Source organism: Saccopteryx leptura, chromosome 2, assembly GCF_036850995.1.
Source record: "Saccopteryx leptura isolate mSacLep1 chromosome 2, mSacLep1_pri_phased_curated, whole genome shotgun sequence".
In the NCBI taxonomy this organism is placed as follows: Eukaryota; Metazoa; Chordata; class Mammalia; order Chiroptera; family Emballonuridae; genus Saccopteryx; species Saccopteryx leptura.
The window spans coordinates 328,500,624-328,525,596 of record NC_089504.1 but is presented as its reverse complement, the minus strand read 5'-3'; positions in this window follow the sequence as shown (position 1 = coordinate 328,525,596).

The following is a 24,973-nucleotide window of genomic DNA, read 5'->3' as shown; positions in this document are numbered from 1 at the left end:
ATTAAATCTGGTGTTTATTTAAAAAATTAAATTTGGCAGGCCCTCTTTACAATGAATCCCTTTAAACTGATTTTCTATTATCACAAGTAATACACGATTACGTTTTCAATATATGACAATGAAATAACAGGTATCATGAGAACTCGGATGTGCCCTTGTCCCCCACCCTTAGGGTAACCGCCACTCTGAGTTTACTGTATCCTTCTAGACCTTTTCCCACACACTTGCCTAATTACATATTTACAGAGAGCAAAATAGGGATGTCACATGATTTTCATATCACATGTTTTTTTACACCAATGGTAATGTCCTATGACTTGCTTTTTTCACCTAACGATGTGTCTTAGGTTTGTTGCCCTCTTGGTGCATAGAGGGTTTCCCCATTCACTTAAACTCCTGCTTAATGTTTCAGAGCATGGGTGTATCACAGTTTAATAACCCTACTGACGGATGTTTAGATTATGTCCAATTTTCTCGTTACATGTATTGCTGCAACAAACATTCTTGTACATGCATCTTTGTGAACATGGGCAGGTATTTATGTCGCATAAATATTTAGAAATGGAATTGTTGAGGTGCAGACTATATCGACATAGCATTTTAATTGCCCTCAAAGAACTTGTGCCAGCTTACACTGCGATCTGTGGGCCACGACAGCATTCATTTCCTCTACCGTCCACCACTGGATAGTCTCCACTTTTTGGCTGATCTAATGGGTGAATAAAAAGGGGTGCCATATAAATTTGAATTTCTCTGTTTACTTGTGAACTTAAATATCTGCTTATATTTATTGAACATTAGTATCTCTTCTCTAAATTTATCCTGTCCTTTTTTGCCCATTTTTCTATTATTTATTTGTTTTTTATTGATCTGTAGCAAAGTTAGTTTAGACACATAAATGATTGTGGAAAAAAAATATTTACATTCAAAGTAACTAAGTGGCATATTAGTTCTTCTTGAATAAATAAGTCAAAATGACTTATGAATTAATAATAAAAGACGTAATAGTCATAGTAATCTAAAAATAGGGTTTAGAACCATTGTAAAATATTCCTCTCTTAGTTTATCTTATTGGTAAGGAAAAATACAAGAACCAAGCTGTTTTATTTTTTACATAGGAATTTCTTTAAAACTCTATATAGCCCTGGCCAGTTGGCTCAGCGTTAGAGCGTCGACCTAGCGTGCGGAGGACCCGGGTTCGATTCCCGGCCAGGGCACATAGGAGAAGCGCCCATTTGCTTCTCCACCCCTCCGCCGCGCTTTCCTCTCTGTCTCTCTCTTCCCCTCCGGCAGCCGAGGCTCCATTGGAGCAAATATGGCCCGGGCGCTGGGCATGGCTCTGTGGCCTCTGCCTCAGGCGCTAGAGTGGCTCTGGTCGCAATATGGCGACGCCCAGGATGGGCAGAGCATCGCCCCCTGGGGGGCAGAGCACCGCCCCTGGTGGGCGTGCCGGGTGGATCCCGGTCGGGCGCATGCGGGAGTCTGTCTGACTGTCTCGCCCTGTTTCCAGCTTCAGAAAAATGAAAAAAAAAAAAAAAAAAAAGATAAAAAAAAAAAAAAAACTCTATATAGTTTATATTTCCTATAATAGTATCAGACTTGGAGATTTTATTTCCCAAATTTATAAGGAAAATGAAAGTCATTTGGCACAAGAAATAAATAATGTGAGTTTTCTCTGAGGAGCTGAAGGGGTGGGGTAGGCTGAGAGTCAGGAAGAGGAGAAAAAACTTTGCATTGTGTACTACATACCTTTGGAATTTTGAGCCACGAGTATATTGAGTTTTATTCAGCAATATCTGCCCTAAAGAGAAAGTCCACAAATGGGAATGACACGCACACTTTTGCATGTATTCAAGAAAGTGCAGTTTTCTAGGGAAAGGGCCCATAGGCTATATGAAATTCTTATAGGGCTCTTGTTTCAAAGATTAAGAGTCACAGATGTAAGGGAGAAGAAACACACATCTTTTCCTTTAAGGAGGTACTACCCTCATGAGTACTAATAAATGGATGATTTGTTTTAAATAAAAGTACTATACCTAAAAATTATCACCGGCTACTCTCTGAAGTCACTGGACAAATATTTATGAAGCATCTTCTATGTGCAAGAAATGTTTCTATGTGTTAGGGTTATAGGCCCAAGAGCAAAATAGACAAAATACCCAAGCTCTCAAGGGGTTTATAAGGATATACTATAAAAATGAATATATAAATATAATAAATAGATAGATATAATTTTAAATATTGGTAAGGTTTTTGGAGAGTAAGATAGCTGGGGAAGGAATGTGAATCAATTCCAGAAAATGCTTGCATCCTATGTATAGTTAAGTCCTCAAAAATCGCCCCCCAAACCCTGACCCTCTTAATTCTCTGGAAGTTACAGAGGAGGTGCTAAGAATTGTATAAGTGATTTAGAATTAATGACAAATATGTGAAATTCAGAAGCTTGCCTTAGTGAAAAGAAGCCTGACCAGAAGTCAGACATGGACATTTCTTAAAAGTTAATTTATGGCAGGCTTTGATGTTTTTCTGGTGTGAGAAAATTTTTAGATGTGGCTTTAACTCTGATTCCCTATAGTTTTTAAAATTTTTGCTTTAGTCAAAATGAATATGTGGAGTTCTACAGATCAGAGAGTTTTGTTACAGTTGGTTGCTTATTTGAAGCTCTTCTTTTTAGGTAATTTTTTGGTGACTGACTCATACTCAATCTAAACATTCCTTCCAGGTTTAATTTACTGTTCTTATTTTAAAAATGTGTTTTGGTCTGGCCGGGTATCTCAACTCAGTAGGACATCATCCCCATATTTCAAGGTTGTGGGTTTTATCCCTGGTCAGGGCACTACAAGAATAAGAATCAGCCAATGAATGCACAAATAAATGAAACAACAAATTGATCTCTCTCTCTCTCTCACTGTTTTTCTCCCTAATTCTCTCTCTCAAAGCAATACAAAAGTATTCTTAATTCTTACTATGCTGTCATCCAAACAGCTTCACAAAAAGAAACCCCATTAATTCAAAATCCATACATACCCTTCAGTTACCCTTTAGTTGATACTCAAACTCTTTCACCAAACAGACTATGGGCTTTAGCCAGTCAGAATGGACTACTTTATAATAGCTGAGGATTTGACCCATTTCTCTGTCCATACTGGATTCCTGTCAGGGTTTTATATATATATATAGTGTGTGTGTGTGTGTGAGAGAGAGACAGGGATAGAGAGGGACAGATAGGGACAGACAGACAGGAAGGGAGAGAGATGAGAAGCATCAACTCTTTGTTGCCTCACCTTAGTTGTTCATTGACTATTTTCTCATATGTGCCTTGACTGGGTGGCTACAGCAGAGCAAGTGACTTCTTGCTGAAGCCAATGACCTTGGGCTCAAGCCAGCAACCATGGGGTCATGTCTGTAATTTCACGCTCAAGCTGGCAACCTCGGGGTTTCAAATCCGAGTCCTCCACATCTCAGTCTGACGCTATGTCCACTGTGCCACCGCCTTGTCAGGCAGGGATTATATTTGTAAAATTATAATTGTATATACAACTTTACTTTTGTTTTGATTTCTTCATACACCATTATTTATTTACTATGATCTTTTTGTATATAATCTATATGATACACATATACCTTTGTTAAGTGATTGGGGGAAGTATAGGTTTTTCCAACTATTTATACTCATAAGAAGAATTACTATAGGCCCTGGCTGCCTGGCTGGTTGGCTCAGTGGTAGAGCATCGGCCTGGCGTGCAGGAGTCCTGGGTTTGATTCCTGGCCAGGGCACACAGGAGAAGTGCCCATCTGCTTCTCCACCCCCCCTCTTCTTCCTCTCTGTCTCTCTCTTCCCCTCCCGCAGCCAAGGCTCCATTGGAGCAAAGTTGGCCCGGGCGCTGAGGACGGCTCCATGGCCTCTGCTGCAGGCGCTAGAATGGCGCTCGTTGCAACAGAGCAATGCCCCAGATGGGCAGAACATTGCCCACTGGTGGGTATGCCGGCGACAGAGCAATGCCCCAGATGGGCAGAGCATTGCCCCCTGGTGGGCATGCCAGGTGGATCCCGGTTGAGTGCATGCCGGAGTCTGTCTGACTGCCTCCCAGTTTCCAACTTCGGAAAAATACACACACACACACACACACACACACACACACACACACACACACACACAAAAGGATTACTATAAACATCACTGGACATATTGATTTGTTTTTTTCTTTGTGGACCATTTCCATGGACATATAAAACCATTATCCAAGAGAGGTGAGAAAAAAATCATATCATCTGTGACCATTCTGCCTTCATGCACATTCTGACCATCACTACTCTTCTTCTGACGCAGTGGGTTTCAAATTGAGGTCAGGGTCTTTGATGCATTCTTAGGGCTTCAACAGTTCTTTGTGGGAATTAAGGTTTTTATTTTAATGGCCTGTTAAAAATGTAACTGTGTGCTGTGTAATATGAACTACCTTGTAACTGAGAACTCTCCCTGATTTCAGGTGCAGTGATTCTGAGCAGTAATATTTTGTTATAAGCTATGAGTAAAGATTAAGCTTTGAGGTAGAATGACGCTATGAGATGGAAATAATATAAGTGTGTCACCAACAGACTTTAGAGGGAATACAGAATATTTCAAACGCTGAACTAGATGGAAATAGTTTCATAAGTCCACTTAGCATGTGCTCAGATCCCCAAGGCTCCTGAAGGATGCACAACTTAGTATTACAGAGTAGTTCTTCTGTACTGGCCCTCACACACTCCTTCTCTCAATCTTGGAGACACTGGCCGTGTGCCTTTCTGCTCATCAGGTAAGAAATGAATGTAAACTACTCCGCTCCTCACCCCTACCCCAAGCACGTTCCTAGTCTTTACATCTTTATTGCAACACTAGGTAAAGCAAAGGCCTCTAACATGCCTTGGGCAGACCCAGGTGTCAGGCTTGTCTGTGGACCACTCCTGTTCCACCTCCTTTCTCATTACAGAGAAGTCATTGACTGGATCTCTCAGTTTTCTAATTGTGTCAACTGTCATTTCTGTTGCTCATGTACTTAGTTTTCTGTTATGAATGATAACACTTCATTTGTATAATCTTGAGTTGATTCTTTGCAGTGGATATACTCTCTGCGGCTATTCTGAAGTCCTCTTGTGCTTCCTTTGTTAACTCTGATACATTGGCTATCAGCTTTTATGTTTGTGTTTGTTTTTGTCCGCAAAGCAGTTGGCTTTCTCAAGTTGTTCGCTCCTTCCCCAGTGCAGTTTCATCATTGTAACTGAGATCCCACTGCTCCTGTGTTCTGGCCCTAGGGGAGAGGTCAAATGGACTGCTGGGCTTGTCCTAATGGATTCCCTGAGAATAAGGGAGAGGTGGAGACACCCTCCTGGGGCTAGCAGGGAGTGCATACCCTATCTAATGCCAGCTGCTCCACCTGAAGGAAGACACCCTGGCTGCCCGGGCCAAGGAGGGAAGATGTGGGGTCCTTGTGCTACCAGCTGCTCCTACTGCAGTGTCCCAACTGCTCATGTGCAGGGTGCTCCAGGACACTTCTGGTAGGGAAGCATTTATGGAGCTGCTCCCAAGCTTTGAGCTAAGGTTGTGCTTCATAAATGACATCTTTCCCATTATTCTTAGGGATTTTGGTGAAGGTTGGAGGGGTAGAGACTTGGCATGTTTCAATCTGCCAACTTAAAAGAGCATGTCATCTTAGGAAAACAATTTGGTACCCCTATGATACCTTAGAGCAGGGGTCCCCAAACTACAGCCCGCGGGCCACATGCGCCCCCCTGAGGCCATTTATCCGGCCCGCACTTCTGGAAGGGGCACCTCTTTCATTGGTGGTCAGTGAGAGGAGCATAGTTCTCATTGAAATATTGGTCAGTTTGTTGATTGAAATTTACTTGTTCTTTTATTTTAAATATTGTATTTGTTCCCATTTTGTTTTTTTACTTTAAAATAAGATATGTGGCCCTGGCCGGTTGGCTCAGCGGTAGAGCGTCGGCCTAGCGTGCGGAGGACCCGGGTTCGATTCCCGGCCAGGGCACACAGGAGAAGCGCCCATTTGCTTCTCCACCCCTCCGCCGCGCTTTCCTCTCTGTCTCTCTCTTCCCCTCCCGCAGCCAAGGCTCCATTGGAGCAAAGATGGCCCGGGCGCTGGGGATGGCTCTGTGGCCTCTGCCTCAGGCGCTAGAGTGGCTCTGGTCGCAACATGGCGACCCCCAGGATGGGCAGATTATCGCCCCCTGGTGGGCAGAGCGTAGCCCTTGGTGGGCGTGCCAGGTGGATCCCGGTAGGGCGCATGCGGGAGTCTGTCTGACTGTCTCTCCCCGTTTCCAGCTTCAGAAAAAAAAAAATGAAAAAAAAAAAAAATAAAATAAAATAAAATAAGATATGTGCAGTGTGCATAGGGATTTGTTCATAGTTTTTTTTTATAGTCCGGCCCTCCAACAGTCTGAGGGACAGTGAACTGGCCTGCTGTGTAAAAAGTTTGGGGACCCCTGCCTTAGAGAAACTCAGGCAAATGTGTATCAGGATACAAGTACAAGAATGTTCAAAGCAGCATTGTAATAACTGAAAACTAGAAAAATCTTAGTATCCACCAATGGTAGAATGAATAAATAACATGTGATAGTCATACAATGGAACACTGTTCATTAGCTACATAATGCAAGCCACACGAGTAATCTTAAATTTTCTGGTAGCCATTTAAAAATAAAAGTTAAAGGACACAGTGAAATAAATGTTAATATATTTAATTGATTTGCAAAATACTGTCATTTCAGCATATAATATAGAATAACTCCATTTATAAATCATACTTTTTTTCTGAAAAATTTGGTATTTTAAATACTGGGTGTGTCTTATACAGTGGTTGTAGATTTTTATACTTGCATTTTCCCCTTTTTTATTTTTAAATTTTATTTGATTTTAATTTATTGTGTTTACATAAATTCAAGTGTCCCACCGAGTATATCTCCCCCCACCCCCTTGTTCCCACTGGCTCCCCCTTTTGCCCCCTCCTCCCAATGCCTTCCCCCATTCCCACCAGGATTTGCTGTCCTGTTCTCTATAATGCTGTGCTATGTATATATAATTTCACTAATCTCTTTGCCTTCTCTAATCCCATCTTCTCTTCCACTTTTCCTCTGAATGCTTTCCCTCTGGTCCCTTTGATCCTGCCTCTGCCTCTGTTCTGTTCCTCAGTTCACATTGGTCATTACGTTCCTCAAATGAATGAGTTCATATGATATTTTTCTTTCTCTGCCTGGCTTATTTCACTTAGCATGATATTTTCCAGGTCCATCTATGTTGTTGCAAAAGGTAAGATTTTCTTTTCCCTCCCAGCCGTGTAGCATTCCATTGTGTAAATATACCACAGCTTTTTAATCCACTCATCCACTGAAGGATGCTTGAGTTGTTTCCAGATCTTGGCTCTTGTGAACAAAGCTGCAATAAACATGGGGGTACATTTCAGTGATTTGGTATTCATAGGATATATTCCTAAAAGTGGGATGGCTGGGTCAAAGGGCAGTTCCATTTTTAATTTTTTGAGGAATCTCCATACTGTTTTCCACAGTGGCTGCACTAGTCTGCATTCCCACTAGCAGTGCAGGAGGGTTCCCTTTTCTCCACACCCTTTCCAGCTCTTATTTAATGTGTTGTTTTGTTAATGAGCACCATTCTGACAGGTGTGAGGTGGTATCTCATTGTGGTTTAATTTGTATTTCTCCAATGATTAGTAATGTTGAACATTTTTTCATATGCCTATTGGCCATCTGTATGTTCTCTTTGGGGAAGTGTCTATTTATTTTTCATTGCCCATTTTTTTTATTGGATTGTTTACCTTCCTGGTGTTGAGTTTTACAAGTTCTTTATAAATTTTAGTTATTAACCCTTATCAGACGTATTGGCAAATGTATTCTCCCATTGTGTGGGTTGTCTTTTTATTTTGTTAATAGTGTCTTTTGCTGTACCAAAGCTTTTTAGTTTTATATAGTCCCATTTGTTCATCCTGTCCTTTATTTCACTTGCCTGTGGAGATAAATCAGCAAAACTATTACTATGAGAGATATCGGAGAGTTTATTGCCTATGTTTTCTTCCAAGATATTTATAGTTTCACGACTTACATTTAAGTCTTTTCTCCATTCTGAGTTGATTTTTGTGAATGGTGTCGGTGATCCAGTTTCATTTTTTTTGCAAGTACCTGTCCCATTTTCCCAACAACATTTGTTAAAGAGACTGTCATTACTCCATTGTACACTCTTAATTCCTTTGTCAAATATCAATTGTCCATATAGGTGTGGGTTTATTTTTGGGTTCTCTGTTCTGTTCCATTGATCTGTATGCCTGTTCTTATGCTAGTACCAACCTGTTTTGAGTACGATGGCCTTGTAGTATAACTTGATATCAGGAAGTGTGGTACCACCCACATTATTGTTCTTTTTTGGGATTGCTGAGGCTATTCGTGTTCTTTCTTGGTTTCATATAAATTTTTGGAATATTTGTTCTATATCTTTGAAGTATGTCACTGGTATTTTAATAGGAATTGCATTGAATTTATAAATTACTTTGGGTAATATAGATATTTTAATGATGTTTATTCTTCCTATCCATGAACACGGTATATGCTTCCACTTGTTTGTATCTTCCTTGATTTTCTTGATCAATGTTTTATAATTTTCCAAGTACAAGTTTTTAACCTCTTTGGTTAAATTTACTGTTAGATACTTTATTATTTTTTTTTTGTTGCAGTAATGAAGAAAATTGTTTCCTTAATTTCTCTTTCAGACAGTTCATTGTTGATGTATAAAAATGCCACTGATTTTTGAATATTGATTTTAAATCCTGCTACCTTGCTGAATTTATTTATGAGGTCCAGTAGGTTTTTGAGACTTTAAGGTTTTCTATGTACTATATCGTATCATCAGCAAATAATGATAGTTTTACTTCTTCTTTTCCAATTTGGATGCCTTTTATCTCTTCTTCTTGTCTGATTTCTGTGGCTAAGACTTCCAGAACTATGTTGAATAAGAATGGTGAGAGGGGCACCACTGCTTTGTTCCTGATCTTAAGGGGATTTCTTTTAATTTTTCCCCATTGATTATGATGTTGGCTGTGGGTTTGTCATAGATGGCCTTTATTATGTGAGGTATGTTCCCTGTATTCTCACTTTGCTGAGAGTTTTGATCATAAGTGGGTGCTGTATTTTATCGAATGCTTTTTCTGCATCTATTGATAGTATCACGTTATTTTTATCCTTTCTTTTGTTTATGTGTTGAATCATATTGATTGATTTGCAAATATTGTACCAGCCTTGTCTCCCCAGAATAAATTTCACCTGATCATGATGTATGATTTATTTCATGTGTTGCTGGATCCGGTTTAATATTTTGTTTAGAATTTTAGCATCTAAGTTCATCAGGGATATAGACCTATAGTTTTCTTTTTTTGTACTACCTTTTCCTGGTTTTGGAATCAGAATTATGCTTGATTCATAAAAGGAGTTTGGAAGTCTTCCCTCTTGAATTTTTTGAAATAGCTTGAGAAGGAAAGGAGTTAGTTCTTCTTTGAATATTTGGTAAAATTTGCCTGTAAAGCCATCTGCCCAGGACTTTTGTTTGTTGGGAGTTTTTTTTTATAACAATTTCAATCTCATTTGATGAAATTATTCTGTTTAGGTTTTCTGATTCTTCTATATTGATTTTTGAAAGATTATATGTTTTGAGGAATTTGTCCACTTCGCCTAGGTTGTCTAATTTTAATTTTTAATTTTTTTTCTGCACTTTTCTGAAGCTGGAAACGGGGAGAGACAGTCAGACAGACTCCCGCATGCGCCAGACCGGATCCACCTGGCACGCCCACCAGGGGCGACGCTCTGCCCACCAGGGGGCGACGCTCTGCCCCTCTGGGGCATCGCCCTGCCACGACCAGAGCCACTCCAGCACCTGGGGCAGAGGCCAAGGAGCCATCCCCAGCACCCGGGCCATCCCTTGCTCCAATGGAGCCTCGGCTGCGGGAGGGGAAGAGAGAGACAGAGAGGAAGGAGGGGGTGGGGGTGGGGAAGCAAATGGGCACCTCCCCTATGCGCCCTGGCCGGGAATCGAACCCAGGTCCCCCGCACGCCAGGCCGACGCTCCACCGCTGAGCCAACGGGCCAGGACCTAGGTTGTCTAATTTTATGGCATACAGTTCTTCATAGTATTTTCTTAGAATCCTTTGTATTTCTGTGTCAGTTTTTACTTCTCCTCTCTCATTTCTAATATAATTTATTTGAGTCCTCTCTTTTTTCTGTGGTGAGTCTGGTTAAAGGTTCATCTATTTGTTTACCTTTTCAAAGAACCAGCTCTTGGTTTCATTGATCCTGTGTATTTTTTTTTCGCCTCTATGTAGTTTATTTCTGCTCTGATCTTTATTATATCCTTTCTTCTACTATCTCTGGGCTTTACTTGCTGTTCTTTTTCTAGTTCTTTTAGATGCAGGGTTAAATTGTTTATTTAAGCTTTTTCTAGCATCCTAAGGTATGCCTGTAGTGCTATGAACTTCCCTTTCAGGACTGCTTTTGCTGTGTCTCAAATTTTGAGTTGTATGTTCATATTCATTTGTTTAAAGAAAATTTTTATTTCTTCTTTGATCTCATTGTTAACCCATTTGTTATTTAATAACATGCTATTTAGTTTCCAATAGTTTGATTGTTTTTCAGTTTTTCTATTGTAGTTGATTTCTAGTTTCATGCCATTGTGATCCAAGAAGATGCTTGATATGATTTCAATCTTATATTTGTTGAGACTCATTTTATGCCCTAACATGTGGTCTGTCCTAGAGAATGTAGCATGAGCACTTGAAAAGAATGTGTATTCTGCTGGTTTAGGGTGAAAGGTCCTGAAGATATCTATTAAATCCAATTGAGCTAGTGTGTCCTTTAAGTCTGCTGTCTCTTTGTTAATTTTCTTTCTTGAGGATCTATCCAGTGTTGTTAGTGGGGTATTGAAATCCCCTACTATTATAGTACTACTGTTGATCTCGCCCTTTATGTCCATCAAAATCTGCTTAATTTATTTAGGTTTTCCTATATTAGGTGCATAGATATTTATAATGGTTATCTCTTCCTGTTGGGTTGTTCCCTTTATCATTATGTAGTGATCTTCTTTATCCTTTACTATAGCCTTTTTTTGGAAGTCTGTTTTGTCAGATATATATATTGCTACCCCCGCTTTTTATTTCATTTCCATTTGCATGAAATATTTTTTTCCATCCCTTTACTTTCAGTCTATTTGTATCATCTGTTGTGAGGTGTCTCTCTTGTAGACAGCATATGAATGGGTCCTGTTTTCTTATCCACGCAGCTACCATGTGTCTTTTGATTGGAGCATTTAGTTTGTTTACATTTAAGGTTATTATTGATATGTAGTTTTTATTACTATTTTATTCTTTAATTCTACATTCCTCTTTTACGAGATATTTTTTCTCCTCTGTTCTGTTTACAGCAGGCTCCTTAACATTTCTTGTAGCATTGGTTTGGTTGTAATTAATTCCTTGAAATTTTTTTTGTCTGGGAAGTTTTTTATTTCTCCTTCAATTTTAAATGATAGCCATGCTGGAGAGAGAAGTCTTGGTTGTAGGCTCTTGTTTTGTATTACTTTGAATATTTCTTGCCATTCCCTTCTGGCCTCTAATGTTTCTGTTGCGAAGTCAAATGTTATCCTTATGGGGGGCTCCTCTGTAGGTCATTAACTGCTTTTTTCTTGCAGCTTTTAGTATTCTTTCTTTATCTCTTAATTTTTGTATTTTAATTATGATGTGTCTTGTTGTAGGCCTCTTTGGGTTCATCCTTAATGGGACTCTCTGTGCTTCTTGAACTTGTGTTCCTTTTTCCTTAATCAATTTAGGGAAGTTTTCAGCTATGATTTCTTTAGTCAGATTCTCTATCCCTTGTTCTTTCTCTTCTCCTTCAGGAACCTCTATGATGTGGATGTTATTTTTCTTTATGTTGTCACAGAGCTCTCTTAAGAGTTTCCTCAGACTTTTTGAGCCTTTTCTTTTTGCTGCTCTGCTTCCATGCTTTCGTATATCTTGTCCTCTAAGTCGCTGATTTGATCCTCAGCTTCATCCATCCTGCTTTTAATTCCTTGTGGTCTTCATTTCTGATATTGTATTCATCATTTCTGACTGGTTCTTTCTTATAATTTCAATGTCCTTTTTTGATGCTTGCTATCTATTTAGGTGCTCATTATGTCCATCCATTGTTGCTCTAAGATCTTTGAGCATCCTAACAATCATTATTTTAAACCCTGCCTCCAGTAATTTGGTTATTTCCATCTCGTTCAGATCTTTTTCTGGGGATCTCTCGATTAATTTGGGTTGCATTTCTCTGTCTTCCCATTTTGTCTGAATATAGATTCCTGTTTTGGATGCGTTGTTTGTGTAGCTTGCTGAGTCTAGGGTTGGTATTGCCTGCCTCCAGTTTCCAGTTGTGTTGTTTCTAGAACTTCTTGGGTTGGCATCAGCTGCTGCTTGTAAATTTCTGTGGGCTATTTGTGTGGTCACTGTTCTTTTTGCTATTTGTATTGGCATCTTATATATCTTAACTGGGTCAGGTGTGTGGTGCCCTTCCTTAAGATGTCACTCTAACAAGGTTGTTAGGTCCTGAACTGATGCTGTCCATATCTGGCCTCTGAATGTGCCCTCCCTGGACCTTCTTGGTCAGAGCCTGGTGCAGACCAGTGGGGGTCGCTGCCTGTGACTGGCCCTTATCTACCTTTTTAGAGCAACAGGCAATCCAGATCCTGTAGTTGCCTCTGCTGAGCTCAGGTGCCATTGTTAATATCAACTTAGGCTGGCTTTTCTCTACTTTTGGCCTGGAGGATGTTTGTTTAAATGTTTAGGTTCCCGAGATCCACTTTCTGCCACCGCTTATTGGTAGATACTTGTTGGGCTCAGTACTATAAATCAGGGGTTAGGTAAGGTATTGGATGTGGCTTGCCCCTTAGCTTCAGGTGTCATTCTATCCAGCCTTTTATTTTATTTTATCTTATTTTATTTTAATTTCTCTTCTTTTTTACCTCTCAGAAGGGTGTGGCCACAGGAGTTCAATGGGTGTGGCTCTGTGTTCCCAAGGTGTGGTCTGTCTGCCCGGGCAGATGCTCAGGCATCTGCTCAGGCATCTGCTGCAGCCCGCCCCTGACCTTCGCCCCGGCCCTGCTGGCAGAGCTGCATTCATGCGCCATGCTCAAGCTGCTGCCAGTTCCCTGGTTTCCGCCCTGCCCCTGTGGGTAGGACTGTGCTTGCCTCTGGTCTCTGCCCCCCCTCCCTGGGCTAGACTGTGCTCACATGCTGGGGCTGCAAGACTCGGCTGGCTCCCTGGCCTCCGCCTCACCCCCATGGGCCTGACTGCAGGTTGGACCGCACCTGCCTGCCGACCCACAGCCATGCGTTAGAACACTTTCATGCACCGGACCACAAGCCTCGGCAGCTCCCTGGCTTCCACCTTGCCTCCGTGGGCGGGGCTGTGCTCGTGTGTCCGGGTCACAAGCCTTGGCCAGTGCCTCCGCTGGTTCCCAGGCCTCCGCCTTGCCCCTGCATGCTGGACCGCAGGTGAGACTGTGCCCGCATGCCTGGCCCACAGGCACTGGCCAGACTGCTTTCACACATCCTGTCTGCAGCTGTAACCGGCCCCTGGCTTCCGCTCTCGTGGGCAGGACTGCATTCGTGTGCTGGTGCCGCAAGCCTTGGCCGGCTCACTGGCCTCTGCCTCGCCCCTGCAGGCGTGACTGTATTCTCACGCTGGGGCTGCAAGCCTCTGCTGGCTCTGCACCCTCCACCTTGCCCCCACATGCAGGACTGCAGGCGGAACTGCTTTCATATGCCCAGGCCGGCAGCTGCTTTCACGCACCCTGTTCACAGCCGTGCCCTGCCCTCAGCTTCCAACCTGGTGGACAGGTCCTGCTCCTGCTTCCCACCACCATCCACCCTCCTGTGAGCACTCAGTAGTGTGGGGATGGTGATGTAACTGAGACCTCAGCACTCAACCCTCTATCCCTGAAGGCTCCCGGCTTCTAAGCGACTCTTTGTTCTGACTGCAGCAGGAGAGCTTCTGTTTGGCTGGTGACCTGCTTCCCTTTGCTTGTATTGCTGGTTCCAGGAAAAATATTTGCTTTAGATTTGGGGCATGACTCAGCCCAGGGGTTAGGGTGACTGTTCCTCAAAGTGTTTCTCCCTGTGCCTCCTAGATTACACTCTCTTCCTGCTACTCTGGTCCTCTCACCTCTCCCCATTCCCCGGAGCCCCTGGTGAGTGGTTGTGAAAGAGGTTTTCTTTGCAGTCCTTTTAAGATGAATCCTGGGTCTGAGAAATCTGTCTCTCTCGCAAACAGTATCCTGGCTTTTTTTGCAGCTAAATATTGTCCGTATGCCTTTTTTAGGTTCTGGGACTTCAGGCTGGGGCTTTGGTCCTGGGGCCCAGGACCCTCCCCTCTCTGGAAAAATCCCTGACTGCCACATGAGTCCCTCCATGCTCCTGGGAGCTTGGCAGCCCTCTCTGAGTTTCTGCTTTTGCTACCAGTCTGTCTCAGTGTGGCTTCCTTGGTAATCTTTGGTTATAGAGTCCTCTTGGTTTAGCCCAAAGTTGGTTTTTCCAGATGACTATTCTTAAAGTTAAGTTGTAGTCCACTTTGGTTCTGGGAGGTAGAAGTTGGAAGGTCCACCTACTCCCTCGCCATCTTGCCACTCCCTGTAATTTTTTGAAGTGAGAAGCAGGAAGGCAGAGAGACTCCCACATGTGCTGGACCAGGATCCACACAGCATGCCCACCAGGAGGCGATGCTTGGCCCTTCTGGGTCGGTGCTTCGCTGCAATTGGAGCCATTCTAGAGCCTGAGGCAGAGGTCATGGAGCCATCCTCAGCACCCAGGCTAACTTTGCTCCATTGGAGCCTTGGCTGCGGGAGGGGAAGAGAGAGATAGAGAGAAAGGAGAGGGGAAAGGGTGGAGAAGCAGATTAGCGCTTCTTTTGTGTGCCCTGGCTGGGAATTGAATCTGGGACTTTCACATGCCGGGTCGATACTCTACTGCTGAGCCAACCAGCCAGAGTGCATTTCCCCTTTTACACGCTTGTTTTTGTGCTCATTGTTGAAGACAGTGATTAGTCATCAGACATAGATGAGGACAAGCTAATGGATAGGAGTTTTGACAGTGACGAGGAGTTGTATGAATTTTATGATGAATAAAACTTGAGTTCAATAACTTTATGTAATACACTTTTTTTCCCCAAATTTTGGGCCCCAAAGTTAAGGTGTGTCTTATATATGGTGTCGTCTTATACATGGGGATATACGGTAACTCGATAGAGTATTATTAAAATAGTCTACATTTTTTCACATTGTATCTTCAAACTATCCAAAAGTACTGTATTATCATTTCTACATGGAATCAATATAAAAGTTATTCATGATAAAATTTACAGCCTTTTGGCCCTGGCCAGTTGGCTCAGCGGTAGAGCATCGGCCTGGCATGCGGGGGACCAGGGTTCGATTCCCGGCCAGGGCACATAGGAGAAGCGCCCATTTGCTTCTCCACCGCCCCCTTCCTCTCTGTCTCTCTCTTCCCCTCCCACAGCCAAGGCTCCATTGGAGCAAAGATGGCCCGGGCGCTGGGGATGGCTCCTTGGCCTCTGCCCCGGGCGCTGAAGTGGCTCTGGTCGCGGCAGAGCGACGCCCCAGAGGGGCAGAGCATCGCCCCCTGGTGGGCAGAACGTCGCCGCTGGTGGGCGTGCCGGGTGGATCCCAGTGGGGCGCATGCGGGAGTCTGTCTGACTGTCTCTCCCCGTTTCCAGCTTCAGAAAAATACAAAAAAAAAAAAAGAAAAAAAAAATTTACAGCCTTTTTTAATACTAAGTCTTTGAAATCTCCATTTGTTTGCTAAATTTTTTTTTATCAGAAAGACTTGATCTGTATTTAGAGTGTATAAATTTACAGTTGAAAAAGTAGCATCACATACCCAGTTGTTGCTACCATATTTAAACGGGAGTCAGAGGAAGGGCTGTGATTGGAGAGGACCGTCCTGTGGGCTCTGGGATACTGCAGTGTTCTTTTTTTCTTTTTTTTTTCTTTCTGAAATTGGAAACGGGGAGGCAGACATACTCCCACATGCGCCCGACTGGGATCCACCTGGCATGCCCACCACGGGTAATGCTCTGCCCATCTGGGGCGCTGCTCTGTCGCAACCAGAGCCACTCTAGCGCCTGGCGCAGAGGCCAAGGAGCCATCCCCAGTGCCCGGGCCATCTTTACTCCAATGGAGCCTTGGCTGTGGGAGGGGAAGAGAGAGACAGAGAGGAAGGAGAGGGGGAGGGGTGGAGAAGCAGATGGGCACTTCTCCTGTGTTCCCTGGTCGGGAATCGAACCCGGGACTCCTGCATGCCTGGCCGACACTCTACCACTGAGCCAACCGGCCAGGGCCTGCAGTGTTCTTTCTTGACATGAATGGTGTCACATGGCTGTTTGTATTTATATTGTGTGTGCTTTATGCACATTTTAGTTTTCAAAAAAATGTTTTATATTTTTATTTTTTAATTTCCTTCTTTTCCAAGTGAGAGGAAGAGAGGTAGAGAGACAGATTCCTGCAGGAACCTGACTGGGATCCACCTGGAAACCCCTGTCTAGGGCCAATACTCTGCCCATCTGGAGCCAAGCTCACAATCAAACTTTTTCACATCCTCAGTGCCGGGACCTGGTACACTCAAACCAATCGAGCCATGGCTGCTGGAGAGGAAGAGAGAGAGAGAGAAGAGAGAGAGAGAGAGAGAAAGAGGGGTTGAGGAGAAATGGAGAAGCAGATGGTCATTTCTCCTGTGTGCCCTGACTGGGAAACAAACCTGGGACATCCACTCGCCGGGCCGAGGCTCTACTACTGAACCAACTTGCCAGGGCCTAATAGAATTTTTTTTTAATAAGGGAACTCCTTGAATGGCTTCACTTGCAGCCCTAATGTGTTCTGTATGGGACTTCCATAATAAGTTTTGGGAAAAGAGAGGAGCAAATGGTAGTTCTGCCAGTGTTGGTACCAGCCAAAATTGGGTTCTAACAGACTTTGTTATCTAGAGAGTAGGCATTAAATAAATGACTTGGTGGGAAGAGTGAAGTGTGTGTGTGTGTGTGTGTGTGTGTGTGTGATGGAGAGAGATGGACATAAAGGAGGACATGGGAAGGAAAGTTTGAGTAAAAACAGAACAAAGATCCTCATCGTTAATTTAAATACAAATTAAATTAGGGTATTTCTATGGCACCATTACTCAGGTTTCCCCATGGATATTTCTATGTAGTTAATGGTTATAGTTATTTTTCATTATGATCCAGAAATAACCTTTTCCTTTTTCAGCATTCTCAGTGGAAATGAAATAACGGAATTAAGAGAAAATTCATTTAAAGGACTGCTATCTCTCAAATATTTGTAAGTTTATTACATTTATTTTTCTATAATTTTTAGCTATAAAATATATAAAATAAATGAGGGGTCCAACTGATTTAATCTCTTCAATTTCTCCCAGGAATAGAATTCTGAAATTTTCTAAGTTATGTAGACCTACTGCCCATCTCCAGCATTTAATATTTTTTATGTACTTTCAAATTTTTAATCATATAGATAGAAAACATCTTTAGTTATAGAGGAAAAATGGTAAGAGGTCTGAGTAATTATAGGCACCTATAGGAACCTTTTTATATGTGTTCATATACCATCTGCTTATATTCATATTTAGTTTAGAGCCAATGGAACAAATCGGGTCTATTGTCTATTATTTTATAGCCCTTAAGTTAAGAATAATTTTCACACTTTGAAAGGTCAGCAAAAGAAAGAAGAAAAGGAATAAACAAAGAAGAATATGAGACAAACTGTTGGTGGCCTGCAAAGCCTAAAATATTTACTCTTTGGCTTTTACAGTGAAGGTTTTAAAATACTGATTTAGTAAAATGGGAGGAATTCAAGTTAACCCCAAATTGTCACTATAAGACAAGAAAAGATACAACACTTACATTAACTTCAATGCCATTAAACCAGAATTTTTTGATAATTTAATTTACAAGACAATAACATTTACATATTGAATGTTTAAGCAGATGAATTATGTAGAGTCTGGTAAAGAACATGATAAGTTACCAAGAGGACAGACTGGTGTTAAGGATTTCAGTGCAGGAATTGTTATACCAGTATGAAAAATAAATGTTTAAAATGATGGTTAAGTAATATAATGAGAATTTTTTACACTAAGTGAGCCTATTAGAAATGCTTCTAACTTCGCTTATTACAAAATAAAAATCTCTCTAGCCTCCTGTCTTAAGAAATGCTTGCCTAGCAATTCTATCTATGTAGAGATAAAGAAATGCTTTTTGCTATAAAAACTTAATGCTTATCCTTTGTCCATGGCATCCAGAGCTATGTATGTCACTACTTCTTATTAAACTAATTAATGATGCTCTTTAGCAAATATTCTTTTTGCAAATGGAGAAGGCTAAAGGGAAGTGGGTATAAAGAGCCTCCCATGACACTGAAAATAGTCCGTTGAATTATCAAACATTTCCAGCCTCAAGGGGCAACCACTTTCATATTGGTCAGTGGGTATCGCTGTCCTCTGGTTCCAAGCCTTACAAATTGAATGAAGAGAAACAATTGAGGTAACTAACAGCTAAATAGTTTAGGTCATTCATTACATCTACTGTGAAATACATGGTAAGCTAATTATTTCACGCAAGCATAAGTATTTTCTTTCATTAAAAAATGCCAATCTGTAAATAAGCAGAATAAAAATATGCCGAGCACTGTACCTAGTACTGTCAGCACAAAGGTAAGACAGGGTTCCTACCCTTCTAGTAACTCATGATCTTACAAGAAAGTCTACGCATAAGCTCAGACCATAATGCACAAGAGCTCAATGGAGAAGGAAGGCTGCAGAGGCACACAGGAGGGGGCCGTGAAGGATTAAAACTGCATTTTTTAAAAAACAGTTTCCTCCCTCTACTTCCCAGTTATTGTACAAAATTTGAGTTTGCATATGTTCTTGAGTCAATTTTAAACATCATAGACAATGCAGATGAGCAAGACCTAGTTCATACTTTCAAAGAGTTCATGCTCAGAGGAAATAGGATACATTAATAAGTGTGTTAAACAGAAGAAATGCATATGGGCCACGACAGGCATAGATTGGTTTTGGAACACAGCAGAGGAAAATGAGACTTCTGGTTGGAGCAGTGTAGATGTTACTAGAGCAATGCTGCTTTGAAGGGTCCTTGGGGATCATCAGACGAACATTTTGGGTAGAATGAGTTTGCAACAGGAGCATGGAGAAAGACAAAACAAGAAAAAATACTGCGAGTACCTGTAGAGTACAAGTAGGCAGAGTAGGAGATGAGAGCCAGATCTTCTGGGGTTTGGAGGCCAAGCCAAGTTTAATACACCAAGCTACCATGTTATCACACCCGCTCTCTAGCACAAACCAGCCTACAACAGAATCACTTGGAATTAAAACTCAAGCTCCACCGCCACAGTTACTGATTCAGTCTGTCCAGAGTAGGGCTGAGAATTTGTATTTTCAATAAGTTCCCGAGTGCTGCTGGCTGGCACTTGAGAACCACTCTGGAGAGTTGATCTGGTGACTGTGCAGGATGGATTAGAAAGGGAGAGACTAGAGATGGAAACGCCAGTCAGAAGACAGTTACACCGTCCAGATGAGAAGGGAGGGACTAAGCTGGAACCGATGGACAAGAGTGGGTGTTTTCAAAGAAAAATCCAGCACCATGTGGTTTTTCGCTGTCCCAGAACTGCACAACTGAAGCAACTAAATTTATGAATTAGTAAAGCAGTGTAAAAAATTGAATTTCAATTAATATAGAAAGAATCATTCTGAATTAGTTCAAAGTTCTGATTCAATTAGAAGAGTAAATTCCTTCCAATTATGTGAGACTTGGCATTTTTTATTTCTTCTGGTATTGAACTGACCTAGAAAAACAACTAAACTAAGAAGGTGTGTGTAAATGTGAGACCAGTTCTTTTAATGTTAGAAATATTTAATTATATATGAAGATAAAAACTTGGAGCTCATAATCTAAACTTGATGAGACCACAAAAGGTCATCCAGTTAATTCTTTTGCTCTTAGAAAAGATCACTTTCACAATCTAGCAAGATCTATAGTTGTATATATTATTTAAGATGATCATGAAGGTGAGACACTTATGAGAGGTGAGGGCAGGGTTAGGGGCTGTGGAAGGCTCAGATCACAATTCTGTTCAGAGTTTAGACTACAGCTAAGTATTCAGTATTATCATTTTAACCTTTGCCAGTTATTTCTACTAATAGATATCTAGTAGCTAATTGAGGCAATATCTCTTTTACTTTTTCTAGAGATTTATCATGCAATAAGATCCGGTTCATTGAAAAAAATACATTTGAATTCCTTCCTTTTCTGCAGCATTTGTAAGTTATAAATATATCTTCATTATGTTTAGAATTTTCATAAAACTTAATTGTAAACCTCTTTGTTACAGTAATTAAAGTAAGCTTAAAATTTTGTTAGAAAGATATTAAAGTTGTGTAGCAAATTCTTTTTTTATGTAGCAAAAATTAACGTGAGAATTATCTCACAGATCAGAATGAACCATTCTACAGCAGTGGTTCTCCACCAGGGTGATTTTGCGCCCAGGTGACAAGATCCAAACACATTTTTAGCTGTCAGAACAAAAGGTACGCTACTGGCACCTAGTGGGCAGAGGCCAGAGTTGCTGTTCGACATCCTACAATGCACAAGACAGTCCCCTTATCAAAGAATTATCTAGTCCAAAAATGTCAATAGTGTTGGAGTTGTGTAACCCTTTCTAGAAAAATAAACATCACTTAACACAAGTATTTGAGCACTTACTGTTTTGTATCTAATACACCACATGCATAAACATGAAAGCATGAATCATAAGCAAATACTTTCCACAGTAAGATTTATTTAGAGTATGGAGGGGTATTGAGGTTGTTTTATCATAGGTGAATTAGAATCCCTGCCAAAGGATAAATGGTCCTAAAGAATATCCTTGTTCTTTTTGTCCTTTTTATAGAAATCTGAGCTGCAATTCATTAGAAAACCTGAGCTTAGGAACATTTGAGGCCTGGCATGGAATGCAGTTTTTATACAAAATGTAAGTGAAATTAAAGATGAATACATGTAAAAAGCTATATGTAAAAACATCATACAGTGATTGGTTAGCTGAGTATAAGCCCAGTTTGAACTCTGAAAAGGGTGGCTTAAGAGTCATTCATTTTTCAAAAACACTGCGGTACAGAGAGGCCGAGAGACTTGTCTGACTCAGAGGTGGCATGCTCTGCTTTCCCCAGTGCTGGCCCTCAGTGTGGGCAATAGAAGGCACCCGGCAAATTACATTCAAGGTAGCATTGTTGCAGGAATTCCAGCGGTGCTACTGCTCCGCTATGTGAATGTTCCTTGAAATTCCACGTGTGCATTTCACTTTGATTCCTGCTCACGTGCAAGTTTTCTGACTGCTCATCTGTATGCAGCATAGAACTGAAAGAATTAGGTTTGGCTTGAAGCAAAATGTCCAGGTATTTGTCAGCCATGAGTCTCTTTTAAAGGGAAAAGCAGAATAAATTCTAAAAAACCCACCACAGGGCACTTCTCTTCTCGATCACCCAGAACACTGTTTTTCAGAAAGTATATGCCTCTGAAGTGAATTAATGACCTTTGGGCAATGGAACCTTTGAGGCATGAGAAAATACACTGTTTGTGTGAAAAATATATTCATAAAGAAAATACATAGCTATAACCTGATTCCAATATTTTTCCTGATGACTACTCAGTAAGGATTGTGGGTTTTATTCCCTCAGCTGAAAAATTCTGTGATTTCTCTGTGACCCCAGCATATCATACTGGGTGTGTTCAGTGGCCTGAAAAGGATTTTAGACTCAGGTTGAAGTACAGCAAAGACTTTCTGACTGTCTTGTGGTTCAGAAATCCAGTTTCACATAATTCGTTTTGGGTTAGATGCAGGTGTTTAGGGCGTGTCTGCAGCTGGACTGACAGCTCCTGCAGATGCCCATCTGTAGCGGCCTCCCCTCTTTTCTCATTCATTTGCTGATGCCTGACTTGGGGTAGAACACTGAGGGCCAGTTTCCCTTTCGGCAATGCAGCAGAGAGCATGCTCATTAGGTCCCTCCACCAGGAGGTTTGGTAGCGTCAGTACAATGTGTTAAACTCACCACCTTCACTAAGCATTGTGGGACACTGAGAGTCCCTTATAAGAGTCTGTGTTTCACTATAGTTATGAAGGCAACACAGGAAAAAAACTGTGGAAACACAGTTGACAAATATTAATGAATTCATTCAAAAACATTTACTGGGTGCCATGTCCATGGTGTGTCAGCGCTGTGCTAAGTGCTGGGACTTAGCAAGAAGAATTCAACAGGGACTTTATCCCCAAGAAACTTTTATACTGGCTGGAGGAAGATGGATGTGATGGGAAAGCACACAAGAGCTATGCCAGCATCTCTACAGAAGGGTATCAAGATATTGGGGAGACAATGTAGAAAATGGTGATAGGTTAGAAAAGATTCGTGCCTTAGCTGGGTGGTTCAGTGGATAGAGTGTCATCCTGACATACTGGGTCATGGATTTGATCCCCAGTCAGCACATAGGAGAAGCAACCACTGAGAGCATAAATAAGTGGAACAGTCAATGCTTCTCTCTCCCTTCATCTCCCTCGTTTTCCCCATCCTCTCTCTCTTGCTCTCAAATCAATGGAAAAAGAAAAAGGACTCATAATAGAGGTGGCACTGAGTTGTTAATTTTGAGTTTCTGGGTTCATCTAAAATGACAGAAAATGTAATGAAAGAATCAGAGCTAGCTGGTGTTAGAAATAAATTTATACCCTACCACATGACTTGAATAGAGCTGTATTTCTAAAACTATTTCACAATTACTTTCAGAACATCATCACAATACCGTAAGTGTGTGTTGGGCACAGGGCTCCTTTGTTTTGGGCCAAATCTTCCAAACAGACAAAGCTAATTTGCTTCAGGAAGCACTGGGTCTTAAGACAATTCCATTTTTAATTTTTTGAGGAAACTTCATACTGTTTTGCACACGGACTGCATCAATCCTCATTCCCATAATAGCACACAAGGGTTCCTTTTGTCCCTCTCCTTGCCAGCACTTGTTTGTTGATTTATTGATGGTAGCATCCTGACAGAGATGTGGTAGTATTTCATTGTGGTTTTAATTTGCATTTCTCTGATGATTACTGACGATGAACATCTTTTCATAGGCCTATTGGCCACCTGTATGTCCTCTTTAGAGAAGTGTCTATTCAGGTCCTTTGGTTATTTATTAATTGAATTGTTTGGATTTTTTTTTTTTTTTTTTTGGTGCTCAGTTGTGTAAGTTCTTTCTACATTTTATCAGATGTATCATTGGCAAATATGTTCTCCTGTCTAGGGGGTGGACTTTTCATTTTGTTGATGGATGTCTTTGCTTTGCAAAATCTTCCTAATTTGATGTAGTCCAATACTCATTTTTCTTTTGTTTCCCTTGTCAGAGGCAATATAGCAGAAAAAAAAAATATTGCTGAGAAATGTCTGAGATTTTACTGCCGATGTTTTTTTCTAAGATTTTTATGCTTTTGAATCTTACTTTTAAGTGTTTAATCCATTTTGAGTTTATTATTGTGTATGCATAAAGTTTAGTTTCATATTTTTGCACATATCTGTCCAATTTTCTCAACCCCATTGTATGTTTTTTACCTCTCTTTACCCCATTGTATGTTTTTGCCTCCTTTGTCAAATATTAATTTATCATGAAGGCATGGTTCTATTTCTGATCTCTCTATTCTGTTCCATTGATATATATGGTTTTTGTTTCATCTTGTTTTGCTTGCCAGTAACCTGCTGTTTGGAGTTCTATGGCCTTGCAGTAGAGTTTGGAGAACAGTAGCACGATTCCTTTAACATTGTAGAACAGTATCTTTTAAACTTTGACTCTGAGATAGCCTGTCAGAATAATAAAAATCTCTGCCATGTTTTATTCTTATTAAGGTAAGCCCATAAATATAAAAAGGAATGAATGAGGAATCAGCACACTGTTTATCTGTAAAATGAGGGAACTGATGCAAAGTGGAAATGATACATAGTGCAAACACGCAATCACTCATATTGTGGTTTGTGGAAAAACAGTTGCTGTAAAGTCCCTCAAATTTGAGCTGTTGAGTCAGCTCTCCCTCCTCCTCTCCTTTGCCCAGGCACAACCCTGGTGAAGAGAGGACGGCCAGAGGAAGAAATAGGATACTTGAGAGTGGCTCCATATTTTGATTCCACTAGGGATAAATGCATGGATATTAATCTTCAATATTCTGTGTTCTGGATGTAGACCTCTATCAAATATATAATTTGCAAATTATTTTCTCTGATTCTGTGAGTTGCCTTTTCATTTTCTTGATAGTGTCCTTTGAGGCACAAAAGTGCTATATTTTTATAAAATTTATCTATTTTTCCTTGTTTTTTTTGTGTGTGGTTTTAGTATCCCCTCTAGGACACTGTTGGCCTAATATAAGGTCATAGAGATTTACTCCTTGTTTTCTTCTAATGGTTCTATAGCTTTAGCTCCTACATTTAGGTATTCGATTCATTTTGAGTTGATTCTTATAAACAGTGTGAAGTGTAGGCTGAATCCAACTTGATTATTTTGCATGTGGATGTGCTGTTGTCCCAGCACCATTTGAAGAGCCTATTCTTTTCATATTGGAGTGCTTTGGCAACTTAGTTAAAGAAATCAATAAAAAGTACATGTGAGCGCTGATTTCTGGACTGTCAATTCTGTTCCATCAATTTAGATGTCAGTACTAGAGCCTTCTGCAGGTAACATACTGTGATTGCCATAGCTTTGAATTGAGTTTTGAAACCTGCACGTGTGAGGCCTCCCACGTTGTTCCTCTTTATCAAGAGCGTTTTGGCTATTC